This window comes from Bos grunniens, chromosome 8 (assembly GCF_055505025.1).
Source record: "Bos grunniens cultivar Pamir isolate PY7600 chromosome 8, Bosgru_T2T1.0, whole genome shotgun sequence".
Taxonomy (NCBI): domain Eukaryota; kingdom Metazoa; phylum Chordata; class Mammalia; order Artiodactyla; family Bovidae; genus Bos; species Bos grunniens.
Window position 1 is genome coordinate 10407337 of NC_141172.1, and position 16906 is coordinate 10424242.

Sequence of the window (16906 nt, forward strand, 5' to 3'; positions counted from 1 at the left end):
TATAATTACCGAGGCTGAGAAGTCCAAGGTTTGAAATTGGCAGGCTGGAGAAGAGCTAATGGTGTAGTTCTAGTCCAAAAGCCAACAGTCTCAAGATCCAAGAAGAGTGAATATTTCAGACCAAGTCCAAAGGCAGGAAAAGGCCAGTGCCCTAGCTGAAGCAGACAGGCAAGAAGGATTTCTCTTACCTGTGGAAGGAGGTAGGCTGCCCTTTTCTTCTATTAATATTTGGCCCTTCAATCAATGTGATGAGGGCCCCTCACATTAGGGAGGGCCATCTACTTTACTCAGTCTATTGATTCAGAATATTAATCTCATTCAAAGACACACCCAAGAAAATGTTTGAATGGCTATCTGAGTATCCCACGTCAAGTAAAGCTGACACATAAAATTAACCATCATAAGAATTTATCATTTCCCCATTTTGTACCTGCTGCAGGAAGGTTACATAAAATCTTACGGATGGCCAACTTTCTTAGTTTATTCTGATATTTTAAATCATCATTCCAGCTGGAAATTGAAAGTGAAAGTATATTGCTATTGCAAAACCTTTAAATTGGTTTGCTACAGGGAGTTACTACATTAGAGCCATTGTTTGTCCCTGAATTCTTGGATATTCTGAACTGAAAGGAAATATAAACTGCAGCACTGCAGATCAGCTAGAAGTAATAAGACTGTCAAATTCTTTGAAAAGATATGGCAAGGAACCAGAAGTGTCAAAGAAGAAAGGAGATAACAGAGAAAACAACCATGTTTCTGCTAAAGAAGTTGACATTTTGAAACCTATATTTCTCCTCGGAGAAGGCCTCACAGCTTCTATAATTAAAATTGTTCTGAGGGGGGGAATGTAAGGGAGATGAAGAAATGAAGTATAAGAACCTTTGTCGTACTCAGTCCCAAGTGAGTGACACTCGTAGAAACTGAGCTTATATCTATGACTGGAGAACAGATTTGAAAGTCTATTTTGAAAGTCTATTACATTTTACATGCTTATGTAATGAATTCTATATGTTTTCCCCAGAGAAATTTAATTGAAATACTTGAAATCAAAGTCTTTTGGGGAAAGGCAAACATTAGAATGTTAAAATTCATCTCACATGGATCAGTCTAATGAAAAAGGAAAGCCAGACTCAAATTTACATAATTTCATTCTTCTATTCAACATTTATTTCCTACCCTAATATCATTATTTTCTGTACATAAAACATGTCTATGGGATGAAAGAGAGGAAAAGAGAGAAAGAGTAAGCATGTGGAAGTGAGGTGTGTAAGCCTACAAAATATGATGAATTGCTAAAGAAAATTGTCATAATGGTTGTTTTGTTGTGGAGCAGGAGTAGAGAATCAGAGTGGCCACCTACTCTTTACTTAAAATAATACTAAACGGTGTGTATGTATTTATCTTTTACTGTATGTGAGGCACTATGTTGGGTACCATGAGAGTCATTGGTAAAGAAGACAGTCATGCTTTATGACATCATGGGGCTGAGATAGTAACTAATTACATTAAACCATGGGGTGGTTTTGCTGCATGCTGTGATCCTAATTGTATGCTATCTATCTTTTGCCTTTATGATAATATCAATACTAAAAACATTTATATTTTCTTGGAACTGTTTAGACATAAAAATGTAGAAAGTCAGCTTTAGTGAGAAATATCTAGTTTCTAAGAAATATTTTAGGAATAAGTTTTCAGTATGATTCATGATGTAGTAAATACTCATCTACATAAGTGATACATAAGTCCCATGATTCTCCATTTATCTTTTGTCTGATGCATATTGGATGAGACAATATTTTCAAGCTCTTTCGTTGGAACATTTCATGCTGTTTTCCTTCTAAGTTGTTTAGTTCACTTCACTCAATCACTAACTTACTCATTCAATACAGGATGATTGATTGGTATGTGTATGGCTCCTTAATAGGAGCTGTATATGAAAAGGAACCAAACATTAATAAAACATAAATCCAATCTCATGAACCTTATTGACCAGTCATGTAATGAAAAGAGAAAGCATGTACTTAAGATGTGATTATGGAAAGAAGGGTTAAGTGCCATAAAAGAAGAATGAGTAGAGTTTTATTTCTGTTCATGCAAATTCAGCAAAGGGGGCATTTGACATAATACCTGAATACTAGTTACTGTTTTGGCATGTGGGGAGGAAGTGGAGAAACTTCCATGTAGAGAGAACAATGAAAACCAAACAGAGGGTGCCAGGGGAAGCAGCATTCAGTTTTATCATGCATGGAATCTTTTAACAGCATTTATTAGAGATAAGACTGGTGTAACTGGGAACACATTGGAAGGCCTTAAAAGTATCTCAAGATGTTTTTTGTTTGTTTTCAATGGGAAACTATTGAAGATTTTCAAATAACAACATCCTTAGCCTGAATGACTAAAGAAATATTGCTGCTGTTTCCTGAAATAGTGGGTACAAGGGATGTACCCATTTGAGAAGCTGTGTATGTGTTCAGGATGGGTTCTGGTGAGTCTTTCTTGGAATGTTCTATTCAGACAGGTGGAGATGCAATACCAGAAATAGTAAGTGAGGTAGGAGCTTTGGCAGTAAGTGTCTTTTCAAAAGAGTCAGCTCTTTGCATCAGGTGGCCAAAATACTGGAGTTTCAGCTTCAATATCAGTCTTAAAAAAAAAAAAAAATTCGTTTATGGCTGTGCTGGGTCTTCGCTGCCGGGCACGGACTTTCTCTAGCTGCAGTGAGCTGAGCTCCTCTCTGGTCGCGGTGCACAGGCTTCTCATTACAGCGCCTTCTCCGGTTGTGGAGCGTGGGTCCTCAGGTGTGCGGGCTTTGGAAGCTGTGGTGCACAGGCTTAGTTGCCTGTGGCATGTGGAATCTTCCCAGACTAGGGATCGAATCTGTGTCCACTGCATTGGCCGGAGGATTCTTAACCACTGGACCTCTAGGGAAATTCAAAAACAGCCATCTCGAGTGCCCTGACCATACAGAAGGGAAAGAGATAGGACTTCTCTTCCTTTTAAGGAGATGCTTGGGAAATATTCACATTTCTGCTTGAATTTCCTTGGCCAGAGCTTGGGCACATGTCACATCTGGCTGCAAAAGAAGGTGGAAATATTGTCTTTTAGGTGTGTGGCAATATCTCCTTAAACTACAGCCAGAATCATCATGTTGTTTTGCTATATGTAATCTTCTTATAGACTTTCCATTAATGATAAATCAATTTAATAATCCTGCAGCTTGGTGTTTAAACTCTTCATAATAAACCCAAATATATTCTTTCAAATTTATTTTGCATTGCTCTTACACACACACACAAGCACACACATCTCAGCCATATTAAATTCAAGAATGTTTTACACATCTCTTGCTTTTCCTATTGTGTACTTTTTTGTATGTGCTTTTTTCCACCTAGTGTTTTCATTTTCAACTATTGCTTATTGAAATTTTATTTGTCTAAGAAAGCCAATGAAAAATATCACATCTCTAAAAACATCTTTAATTCTTGAATAGTACATAAGTTTTACTCCTTTGACTTCCTATAGCTTTTGATTTGTATATTTTTCATAATATTTTATAAATTTTACCACTTATTTTACTTTGGACTTGACCTAACTTTCCTGTAGGCAGTAAGCTCCTTGAAGAGTCAAAGATATATTTCATCTCAAGTATTTCCATGCATCTTCTCTGAAACACCTAGTTTCAGATTTCTGCTTAAGTACACAAAATAGAATCACAATATTTAACTGAAATTGAATTTTTGCAGAAGTTTATGCCTACTTCTTAAGCACTATGGAAAAGAGTACAGTTATATCTAGAAACTTTTCTGGAGTTAAGATTGTGATATATTTGAAGTATGCATTTTTGAAATATAGCAGAGGATGGAGGATGTCCTTATGAAAGTGGGTAAGGGTCATGGTGGAGCTGGATATTGCTTATTCTTCGTGGGCAGAGAGGAGTTCATTTGTGTGGAACTCAAAAGCTCAGGGAAGCAACGGAAGCATGTATGTTGGATAACCTAGTCTATCTCTCATCTGTTGGTTTAGAAAGAGGTACTCCCTGAGCCAACATGATATTGCAGGATTTGAGCTTAGCATCTGACCCTAAGAACCCTGCAAAATTCCTTATGAATTCCCAAGAATTATTAATACAAACCCACCCTGATTTTCTTGTAGATTTGATAATTCATATACATTGCTTAAGAGAATTCTACTCCTAATTTAAAACAGGAGATAAAAACTTTGTTCTACTGGTGGTAGATAGATTATTGCAGAAGAGAATTCTGGATCAAATGTCTTGTGTGGGAAGGAGTGGCATTCAGATTCCTGCAGGAGAACCGAGTCTTTTTGTGTCAGTGCAGTAGGTGAAAGATCCAGATTTAAATCTCTGCTCTACCACTTTGTGAGCTTGGGAAAGTTGCTTAATCTCTGAGGTCTAAACAATAGGTATTGTTGTAGAGCACTCAGCATTGTAATAATTTATCAATATCAAATTTATCAACTGTAATTATTTATCAATACTGAATGCTGCAGATCAAAATAAAAATCATATCACAAAATCACTGGATTAAGGTGTTTGGAAGGCCAGAGGGACAGTTTCCAAGAGAACTGATAAGGTAGAAGTTGTTTGATGGATTCAGACGCTATTGAACTAGCAGTCTGTACTGTCCGTTTCCCCAGAAATACGCACCCTTTTCCATAGTGATGGGCAGAATTGTGGAGTGGAAATCCTCTTTATTGGCAAGAAACTCAGGAAATGAAAGAGATGCTGAGGCTAGTTTATCTATTCTATTTGTTACTATTACCAATTAAGATAGAGGGGAATAAGAGATCAGGAGTGTAACCATAATTTTGCTCCCTCGACAAATTTCTATTCCAACACTCCCCAACTTGGTATTCTCTTAATCTATTAGACTTAATCACCCAACAATATGATTAAGCAGAGTATAGTCATGGACAAACTTCATCCCAGGGGTGAGCAATCCTTAGTCCTAGGACAGTCGTCTTCCACCTTTAAGAGATTGCTCCCTCAATACCCACCAAACCTCCCTTGAATCATTCTTCCTGGGATCATTGAGTATTATACTCTGCAGTGATTCCAGCCTCTCAGCAGTGGCTCCCAAAACTCTCTGCAGTGGTTCAGAAGGATATATTATTATATCATTTCCATGATTTACAGGCTGAAACTTCATACCTTGTTCTATATCTCATCCAAAGTCTATGTAGCCACATTGTCCAATATAAAGAAGTTCTGCGGTGAGAATGAGTGCTGTAATGAAACTCACAAACACATAAATACCTCCCACCAACAACATCCCAGTAACACCCAGTCGCCTCAGACTGGTCCTTTGTTTTTCTTAAATTCTCTAGGAGAAAATAAAATTCAAAGATAGAATCCGTTTATAAATAAGGTCAAAGATTATAATTCCAAAAGTATCAAATCTGCAATAAAATTGTATTGCCCTCAAGTGTAAATCTAAAGTCCAAAATTCTTAGCTTAGATGCAAATCCTACATCCTTCTCTCTAGCCTGTTATTCTGCTCATTCTTAGCTAGAGTTTCTTTACGCCTCAGTAAACTTTGGATTCTGTTAGCTGCTGTAGCCTAGAATATATCTCATGGGAATGGACATTGCTTTAGGGCCTCAACAACTGTATTCCCATAAATGCAATGCATTCAAGGTTAGCTTGGCCAGTTTTGTTTCATGGCCTTTGATAAAGTTGGTCAGTGCTACTCTGACAGACTTAACAGAAAAACTAGAACCCCATTAATGCCTGGAAGAGAGGTGGGAATCTTTTCTCTAGCTTTTCAAAGCAGCAATTATTGTCCCATGCTTGGAGATACAGTAGATCTGTAGTCAACTTTTCCCTATATTGGGTCTTTTCACAGGGTGAATTTCTGTACTTCATTCTTATCGTTTCCTGTCTCCATCTCAAATCGCCCTTAACACATCACTTTCTTTTGATCACATATCATTGTCTAAGACTATATGTGTGTCTTTTTTTGTCTTACTTGTTATTAGAATACAAAGGAAGGGAAGGACATTATTGTCTTACCCTTGGTGCATACCCAAAGGTGAGAGAAACTCCTTGGACATAAAAGTCAAGCCGTGTTTATGAAATAAACAAATGGAGTAAAAACCAATACCCTACGACTTACCTATATTTAATCACAATTCTTAAGGGAAAATTACCTCTAACACTGTAATTTTTCTGATTATTATATATATTTATCAATGTATCAGCTTAGGGAATTATTTTGACTTCTTCCTCTAAATAATGAAGAATTTTAGCTCAGTTGAGCTGTGCGCCCACCTCCTGAGTGTTGTTAGTAATGCGACTTTGGAGACTTCATATTATGTACTAAAACTTACTTTCCTCATTGTGGCAGATGTTATTAAGTGACTCACTCAATACCCACTTTCTCTTAAGCTTTGGCTGCATCGCCTTCACCCTGTCTGGAATATGAATATAAATATGGGAATATGGGAGGGGCGGCAGTCATTCTGTGACCCTGTTGGAGAAGAAAGACAGACAGGTCCCAGGTCTTGATGGGATTGTTGGTAAGATGCGCCAGTCCAGTCCTGAGGTAGACTTATCTGTATTCTCTTTTCTCTTAATCCTTGCTTCCCTGTAACTTATAGTTGAATACCTTTCTGCTGATAAATTGTTTTGTCAACTTTGAGCCATAATTCTTGACACCCCAATTTGCAAAATGAGAAAAAAAGTGTTCCCATATTACTCTCCTGCCTTCTCCTCTGCCAATTTCTCTCAGCTATATCATTATTTTGCTATCAGAGTTTATAACTCTTACATGCTGTTCTATTATGGTAATTAATCCTCCTAGGATTTGCCTTCAGAGTTAATCTAAAATTTGATGAATAATGAACAGAAATATAATTATGTAAATATCAGTCACAATTAGAAACTCATATTGTGATTGGACTCAGAGAAAAAAATATAATCATAAGCCACAAAACCTGAGTAGCTCAAAAGAAGAATCTTGAAGTATTGTCAAACACAGTCTTGCAATTCACTAAATCATGTTTCATTTGATTCATCTTTGAGCTTTCTTTCATATTTTTTTCTGAAGATTTTCTTTTTCTTGTCATCATTTAAAAATGGTTTCTTTGAGACTGCCCTAGTGGTTCAGTGGTTAAGACTCTGTGCTTCCAATGTAAGGGTCACGGGTTTGATCCCTGGTCAGAGAACTAAGATCTCACATGCTGTGTAGTGCAGCCAAAAAAGGGGAAAAAAAGAAATAAAAATAGAGATACTTTTTTCATTATGTCACTAATTTTTAAGCCAGTTTCTTAATTAACTTCCTTATTTTGTGTATTTAAAATTATTTCCAAATTTACCCATAGTTTATCCACAGACATATACAAGTTCATTCTCCTAAGACCAGTGCATAATGTTGCCTCTTCTTTCCTACCTGCCTTCTAGGGATTTTTTTTCATCTTTGCTAGTATATATATATATATATATATACACACACACACACACACACACATATATATATATAATATTTTAAAATTGAATTTATTTGATTACCAATAATTCTAAACAATTTTTCTTATTGTTTCATTTTTCTTTTATGAATTATGTGTTCCTTGTTTGTGTGCATTTTGATATTAGGATAGCTGTTTTTATAGTTCTTTTATTTTGATATATAAGCTTTCTCATTTTATTACAAGCATTCTTTCAGTTTGCTGTTTGTTTTCTATTTTTATAATATATTTGTTTTTCTGTGTTAAAGATACTATTTTTTCATACAATAGTTTTAAGGTAAGGTAGAAGTTGGTTAAAAAAAATTCCCTATATGACCTTTGTCTTGATGTTATTCTAGCTAAACTTGAAAGTTAACTCTATCAGGTCATGTACTAATGTTGCTAAGTGATTTATCACAGAAATATTAGTTGTGCTTCAATTACATGCTAAACAGTGACTTTTTGGACAATTTTGTTGATGTGGGCCATTTTTAGTCTTTACTGAATTTGTTACAATATTTTTTAAAAATTTATTTTTCACTGTACCAGATCTTCATGGCTGCACAGGCATTTCTCTATTTGTGGCAGGCAGGGGCTACTCTCTAGTTTTGATCCTCGGGTTTCTCGTTGCAGTGTCTTCTCTTGTTGCGAAGCACAGGCTTTAGGACACGCAGGCTTCTGTAGTTGCAGCACATGGGCTCAGCGGTTGTGCTTCTGGGCTCTAGAGCACAGGCTCCATAGTTCTGGTTCATGGGCTTAGTTGCTTGGTGGCATGTGGGCTCTTCCTGAGTCTGGGGTCAAACTCTTATCTCCTGCATTGGCAGGCAGATTCTCTACTACTGAGCCACCAGAGAAGCCCCTAACAATGTTTTAACATAGAAAATAATGAAATATAAACCAATGTAGTCATTGATGTCATGAAGCATACATTCAAAATTAAATTTGTTATTCAAAGATCTCAAGATTGTTTATGAACACTGTCTAAGTAATATAAACAGTTCCTTGAGGTTAGGCTTAAGATCATTAAACATATGGAAAGAATATGTTCTCTCCTATACCAATTCTCCTATACCAACTTAGCAACTTACCAATTTACCAATTGGTATAGCTCTCTCCTATACCAATTTCTGTTAGCTGTGGACTTTTGGTCCACAGTTATGAGTATTAACTAATCCTGCAAACACTTTCTTAGGTCAGTTAGATGTCAAAATTGTGAAGAAAAAGAAATGTATCTTCATTTCTCTCCTTCATGGTTAAAAAATTATACAAAAGTATATGTATATATATCCTTGTCATCTTAACACTGTGTTATTGCATGTTCTCTAAAATTAAATAATTTTCCAAGTTATGGTATATATATACTTGGTATTCATTTGCTTTGCTTTAATAAGTTATATCTTACTGAAAAAATACCTTTGTCTTAATAAAGAAATAATCAACTAGTTTTGTGGCACTAGTGGTAAAGAACCTGCCTGCCAATGTAGGAGACATAAGAGATGGGGTTTCGATCCCTGGGTTGGGAAGATCCCCTCAAGTAGGGCATGGCAACTCACTCCAGAATTCTTGCCTAAAGGATCTGCATGGACAGAGAAGCCTGATGGGCTACAGTCCATAGGGTCGCAAAGAGTTGGACATGACTGAAGCGATAGCACGCATACATGCATGTTTTGTTTTGTTTTTGTTTGTTTGAGATGATAAATCCTTAGCAATATCAGGGGATGCACTATGTGTTTCCAAAATATAGGCAGGCACTGTGATGCAGAGAGGAAACAAAGGGTTTTAGAGTCAGATACTTAGGTGAGTTTTTGTCATGAGGTCTCCACCACTTGCTTGATGAGCTAATCCATACATGACCACTGGAAAAACCATAGCTTTGACTAGATGGACCTTGGTTGGCAAAGTAATGTCTCTGCTTTTGAATATGCTCTCTAGGTTTGTCATAGCTTTTCTTCCAAGGAGCAAGCATCTTTTAATTTCATGGCTGCAGTCACCATCTGCAGTGATTTTGGAGCCCAAGAAAATGAAGTCTGTCATTGTTTCTACTGTTTCCCCATCTATTTGCCATGAAGTGATGGGACTGAATACCCTGGTCTTAGTTTTTTGAATGTTGAGTTTAGCGCCAGCTTTTTCACTCTCCTCTTTCACTTTCATCAAGAGGCTCTTTAGTTCCTCTTCACTTTGTGCCATAAGGGTGGTGTCATCTGCATCTTTGGTACTTGAAAATGTACCAAATAGGTTTTCTACCTATATGCATATTTTGTTAAAGCTGATCATTCCTATGGATACTTGTTTCAAAACCCAAATAATGTAAATATTCCACCATTAAAAACAAGTTATTTCTTTATCCTATAATGTATGTATGGATACAGTGACTCTGAATAATTAATGTTTTTCTTCCAGTGATTTTCACAGACCTAAACACAGTGAAGGACTGAAGCTGAAGCTGAAACTCCAGTACTTTGGCCACCTCATGTGAAGAGTTGACTCATTGGAAAAGACTCTGATGCTGGTAGGGATTGGGGGCAGGAGGAGAAGGGGACGACGGAGGATGAGATGGCTGGATGGCATCACTGACTCAATGGACATGAGTTTGGGTGAACTCCAGGAGTTGGTGATGGACAGGGAGGCTTGGCGTGCTGCAATTCATGGGGCCGCAAAGAGTCGGACACGACTGAGTGACTGAACTGAACTGAAACACAGTATAGGTGCTTTCCGTCTTGTATTTTTGATTAGCAAATTTTGCAAAGACAAGTTATTGAACCACTATGTAAAACGATTGTCTTAATTTTCTTCTGTTTTCACAGGTTACTTAATGCTTTCTTTGCTATTTGCTAATTTTTTTATTACATTGCTGCTGCTGCTAATTCACTTCAGTCGTGTCTGACTCTGTGCTACCCCATAGATAGCAGCCCACCAGGCTCCTCTGTCCCTAGGATTCTCCAGGCAAGAACACTGGAGTGGGTTGCCATTTCCTTTTCCAATGCGTGAAAGTGAAGTCACTCAGTTGTGTCTGACCCTCAGCGACCCCATGGACTACAGCCTTCCAGGCTCTTTCGTTCATGGGATTTTCCAGGCAAGAGTACTGGAGTGGGGTGCCATTGCCTTCTCCCTAGTAAATAAATGATATGCTCAAACAAAAAACTTCCGTGGAACTAGTACTGACATGTGTGCTGTGGGCTAAGTCACTTCAGTTGTGACCCCGTGAACTGTAGCCCACCAGGCTCCTCTATCTATGGGATTCTCCAGGCAAGAAACTGAAGTGACTTGCCATGTCCTCCTAGGGGGATCCTCTCAATCCAGGGACTGAACTTGCATCTCTTAGGTCTTCTGCATTGGCAGGCAGATTCTTTACCAGTAATGCCACCTGGTTAATACTGATATAGCATGAGACATAGTCTGCGGTAGCTAGTACTGTGTGAGGAGAGTTTCACATTTTAAAGACAAAATTGAATTAATTCAGAAACCAAAAAGCTTGTTAGACAGACTTTTTAGGTGTTTTAAAGTTATAAACTGTTTTCCAAAGTATTGAAAGAAACGAGATGACTCGAAGGTATGCTAAATTAGTGATTTCTCCTATGAACTATTAATAAAAAACGAGCGTTTGAAATACAGCTTACTTTGTTGACTGAGGAAACATTCTTATATTGAGAGATAAGGTGAGAATGTATCATACAAACAAGAAAACTTGACTTGCCAAATATTACCCAGCCTTTGCGTGGAGGTGATATTCTAAGCCTTTCTGTGAGCTGGGAAAAAAACTTTTTGTGAGAAAGGACCTTGGTATACTTAAGAGTTTTGTTGATTATGAAAAGTAAAAAATTGAATAGATAATTTTTCTCTAGAAATTTTAAGGACACTTGTTTCCGTCATGTACATTTCTATAAGGATTATGGCACTTAGAAGGAAAATGTATGGAAATGCAGGAGTAAATTTCTATTATGTTGTAACTTAATCAGAAATCAATAAGACCAAAAAGCATTCAAAAATGAACAAAAAAAATGAAAAATTGCATGTTGTGTTAGTTGAGGAAAGAGTATTCTGGTTACTATTTCTATGTAACAAATTACTCCCAAAACGAGTAGTGTATGACAATTACCGTTTTATTATTCACAGATTATGTAAATTTTGACAGGCACAAGGGGATAGCTTTTTTCTGCTCCATAATGCTTGGGGTCTCAAAGGCTGGAGGCTGGAATCATCAGAAGGCTCATTCGCTCACTTGTACAGTTCTTGGTCTGGGATGATTAGTATTGCCAATATGAATGTCTACACTTGGCCTCTCTGCATAGCTTGGCTTCCTTGCAGTATGGCAGCTCAAGGTAGTCACACTTTTCACGGTGGCTGAGAGCTCTAAGTGTGAGCTCGGAGGGAATAAGACAGAAGCCCCAACACATTTTATGACATGACATAAGAAGTCAAAGCAGTGACAAGTTTTCTAGATTCAAGTGTAGAAGACATAGACAGTGTTTTTCAATGGGATGAATGGCAAAGGTATGTAGAAGGGAATATGAGATGAGAGATGGGGCTATATTTAAAATACCTTTATGTTTTAGAAAGCTTTAGGCACTCCAGTCTATTTAATGCTCTTTTGGGTCCTAGAATAAAAAATAGATTTTAACCATATGTAGTTTAAAGAGGAGAACATTATAATAAGTAAAATTGTATTATATATAATATAATGTTAAATATATTTAATAAATATTAATATATTTATTTTATTTAAAATATTTAATAAATATTAATATATTTAAATATATATATATATATATATATATTTTTTTTTTTTTACCATGGTGCTCTTCTTTATCAAATAGATTTAGTTAGTTCAGTAATTCATTTAGAATAGCTCTTTCTCTCTTGATCTATTTTACCCTGAAGAATTCTTTATGAGGCTGGCTAGGCTATTACCATGGAGAGTTTCATGAGGTGACAATCAGTGCTCTGAAAACCTGCCTTGATCTATGAGCAGTGTCGGTATACTCTGCCTGACACAGTGCTCTGGGATCTGTCTTTACTTTCCTCTGAGCTTGTTGCACCCATAGAGTCTACTTTTCAGAAGAAGTCAAGAATGCATTGTTCCATCTCCATGATGAGAGGCAGATCTTCAAACAAAAAAAGAAAACCTCTGCATTTTGAAAGACCAAATAGGTTGGCACTTAAAAGGGAATTCTAGTTGGTTAATTTAGGGCGCTGAGAAAAACATCCAGCATAAAAACGCTATCTGGCAGTGGGCCCACAACATTTTCAACTGGTTGTGAAATGGAGAGATTTTCATCACGTCGGAGACTTTGCTTTTCATTATCATGTCCTCTGACACAGGAGAATAAGTGAGGATGCACAGATTGGTCATGGTATCATGACTACAGTCATGAGCATGATCAATGCCAGTTGTAGCAGAACCAGAGATGGCCTCATGCTTGCTGACATATTTGAAGTAAAAACAACTGAACAAAAATTTTAAAATGTTTTCCCTAAAGGTCATTTTGTTCTTTTTGATTTTTGCCTTCTGATTTTTTTCCCCTTTTGTGTCTGAGAAGATATTCTGAAAATGTGAAGAGACTTTAGCTAAAAGAAGGCTTTAGAAAGTTGTCAATTTTTGGTTTTTTTTTTTTTTTTTCAGTTACTTGGCACACAAAAATTTATATGAATCCTCTGTGGTACTGGGCAACTTTCCAAGGCAGCTGTCATCCACATGATGACTCAGCAATTCAGACCACTTTAATCTTTTTGTCTGTGAAGTCCATGTAAGACCTCCATGTTCTTGGATGAAAAGAGAATCTTAGCATTGTGTAGAGGTTTTTCATGGCTTCAGGCTGAAAGTGACAAATATAGCATGTCTGCTCTCATTTCACTGGCTGGAAGTTTTCAGGTGGCTGTGTGTGACTGCAGGGATCCTGGAGGGACAGTCTTCTGTGTGCCCAGAAAGAAGAGGACTAGATGTTGGGGAGCACTGATCATGGCTGCCATAGCCATGTTGTCCCCTCAAGCTTGCTAGACATCAACAGAATCCAAACGATGTGTGATCCAAATGAATCTATTAGACGCCTAAGTTTTCTGCCACTTGTAAAAGCTAACACAGTGAAACTGCTGCCATTGTGAAGTCCATTACTTTCTCTTTTTTTTCATTTCTTGTTTCTGTAAGTTGTTTGAGATTCCTCAAATGAATTCCGCCTCTCATAGAAATTTTCCTTTCTTGTTTGTCTATTATTCTGTTGTTTCAGACAGAGGAATGTTGCTCGAGTCCTTGGGTAGAGTCTAGATTTCTTTAGTTGCAGCCGTAGCCCCAACAACTAATGTACTTACTTATCAACACTTTCAAGTCTGAATTTCTTCAACCTGAATCTTCCATGCACTATTGTAAGAGCATTTAGAGTTGTGTGATGCAGTTGGCCTCAATAGGACTAGTGCACTTTTTCTGCACTCCCAACCTGGGTGTTGGACTGATCTTTTCCCTGTACATCCTTTAAGGCTGCTTAGTGTCCAAAAGGAAATGGCCAATTTAGGGATGATTGGGGCAGGTGTTTGCATCCAATATTTGTTTATTGCATTTCTAACACTCTTCATGGCTTTGTATAAACCCAAGTTTCTGATATAGTTTTCCTTTTTCTAGAAAACTCTTTTTAATATCCTTATAGTGTAAATCTGTGGGCAGAGAATTCTCTAAGTTTTGGTTTGTCTGATATTTTATCTCTCCTTCATTTTTTTTAAAATTTTTTAAAATTAATTTTATTTTATTTTTAAACTTTACATAATTGTATTAGTTTTATATTTATTATATGTATTTAATATAATATTAAAAATATGTTCTTATATTTTAAAAATATTTTTCCCTAAATAGGAAAAGATTCTATTTGACTTTTGGCTTCTTCACAAAACACATAAAACAGGCAATAGCAACCTTTGACTTCTTCACGAAACACATAAAACAGGAAACAAAAAAGTGCGGTTAACTTCATATGAGTGAAGGTGTTCTGAAGGGAAGAGCTGTTGAGCTTTGGAATGGGTGGCTGAAAGGGTCTGCAGGACCAGAAACACGTCCTGAAGAGCTGCTCTTTCCCCTCTCTGTGACTGCTTACAGGAGAAGAGAAGACAGAGTCCTCTGTCTTACGCTGCGTCATTCACACTGATGTTACTACAGAGTGACAAAAAGGCTCGTTTCACTTTTGTGTTTAAAAGAGAAAGCACATTATTCTGTTCCCTTTCTAAACTAATGGATAGTGATTCTTTTAAGAATTTACAAGGTTTTTTTTTTTTTTTTTTTTGCAACAGCTAATCATCACTTGATAAAAAAGCACAAGCAAACAGACTGATGTCTCTGTAAGGCTCCAGTTTCACTTGGTTCTGAAAGGTAAAGCAGTTAATACATGCACAAAATTAACAATACTGCCTAAAATTGTCATACAAACCTCAGTTTACAGTGACAAGTCAAGTGCTTTGTAAGGTAAAGCTCTGTGACTTCTGGGAATGAGGTGACTTATTCTGGAGAAGTCTTAGGGAAGGACACAGAATAGGGCCAGGAACATGCCCACGTGACCACTGCTCAGTCATACTAAGGGGGCTCTGCCCTTACCTTTGAGATAGAGATGGAGAAACTTAGGAAAATCCATGCCCTCTGAGAGCACTCGTCTTGGGTTTTCCTTCTTATAACAGAGACTGATACTTAGCAGGATTGTGTAAATTCCTAAAGAAGCAAAACTCTGTGGGAACTCTGTTTTACTTGGTAGAGGAAACGCCTGTCTATCCTTGAACCTTAACCTGGGGAGGGACCAGGCATGGGGTATGCTTCCTATGTCAGCTTTCGTATTCATATAAATCACATGCAGCCATTATTCTTTTGTCTCTTTTGTCAATAGCATTGACCATTTCTTTATTGAAATTAATCTATGAAGATATTTGAGTGAAATTGAGATGTGTGCAGTAAGAGAAAAGGTCTCGTATATTGGACAGGCTTATGTTGGAATTCTAATCTACCACATACTAAATGTATGTCTGTGTGTGGCTCAGTTGTGTCCGGCCTTGGTGATCCATGGACTGTAGCCCACCGGGCTCCTCTGTCCATGGGATTTTCCAGGCAAGAATATTGGAGTGAGTTGCCATTCCCTTCTCCAGGGGTTCTTCTAGACCCAGGGATCAAACTCAGGTTTCCCACATTGTGGGCGGATTCTTTACCATCTGAGCCACAGGGAAGCCCTATACTAATTGTATAGCCCTCAGCAATGTACTTAACCTCCCAGACCCTTCATTTATTTTTCTGTAAAAATCACAGAGATTTGTAATATGAACTAAAATTAGAAGTATGAAAAGTGTGGCTCATAGTAATAGAAACTTAATAATACATATTACTTGCCTTTTTATTTCAGACACAAAAATGCTTTTGTATTGATTTTTGGAAATAATTATAGAGTTGGATAACTATTATGGATATAGATATAAGTGTAAACCTTAATAGTTGAAGCCATTCTGAGCAAAATTATTTAATGCCTCAAAGAAAGTTAATTGTTAAAAATTGTACCAACAGTTTATTTTTGTTTCTTAAAGTTTCCATTCAGTCTTCAGGCCTTGATATAATTTATAAATCCATAGAGATAGTTTTACATAAAAATATTTAACAAGTGTGAATTAATAACAGAAAGGAGCCATGATACTTTCAGGCATCATTTTGACAATATTCTTATTCTAATTATAAGTGAATAATACTTTTGTTCTTTGTCTACTAGGATTAAAACATGTTCTTTTTTGTCTTTTGTAATGCTTTGTTTTGGAGGGAGGCTAAATATTAAACATTCATATCTTAACTAAGTCTCATTGTTTTTAGGATGATATTAACTGCATAACAGTTTTCCTCTCACTATCTTACATTTATATACATATACTACATATATATATATATATATATATATATATATATATATATATTTAGTACAGTTCAGTTGCTCAGTTGTGTCCGACTCTTTATAACCCCATGGACTGCAGAATGCCAGGCCTCCCTATCCATCAGCAACTCTCAGAGCTTGCTCAAACTCATGTCCATTGAGTTGGTGATGCCATCCAACCATCTCACCCTCTGTCGTCCCCTTCTCCTTCTGCCTTCAATTTTTCCCAGCATCAGGGTCTTTTCCAAGGAGTCAGTTCTTCACATCAGGTGGCCAAAGTATTGGAGTTTCAGCTTTAGCATCATTCCTTCCAATGAATATTCAGGACTGATTTCCTTTAGGATGGACTGGTTGGATCTCCTTTCAGTCCATGGGACTCTCAAGAGTCTTCTCCAACACCACAGTTCAAAAGCATCAATTCATCAGTGCTCAGATTTCTTTATGGTCCAACTCTCACATCCATACATAACTAGTGGAAAAACCATAGCTTTGACTAGATGGAACTTTGTCAGAAAAATGTCTCTGCTTTTTAATATGATGTCTAGGTTGGTCATAGTTTTTCTTCCAAGGAG

General features: G+C 36.9%; 1 long non-coding RNA gene across 6 annotated transcripts in view; it reads left to right on the forward strand.

Moving 5' to 3' along the window:
- Positions 1-16906, forward strand: part of LOC147366665 (uncharacterized) — a 312135-nt gene that overhangs the window by 107820 nt on the left and 187409 nt on the right. Inside the window, exon 1 of one of the 6 annotated variants that reach the window (XR_015169450.1) lies at positions 9857-9970. The exons of the other annotated variants lie outside the window; for them this stretch is intronic. This is a non-coding gene — a long non-coding RNA (uncharacterized LOC147366665). Of the gene's footprint in view, positions 1-9856; positions 9971-16906 lie in introns of those variants that run through there. 6 annotated transcript variants of the gene reach the window in all.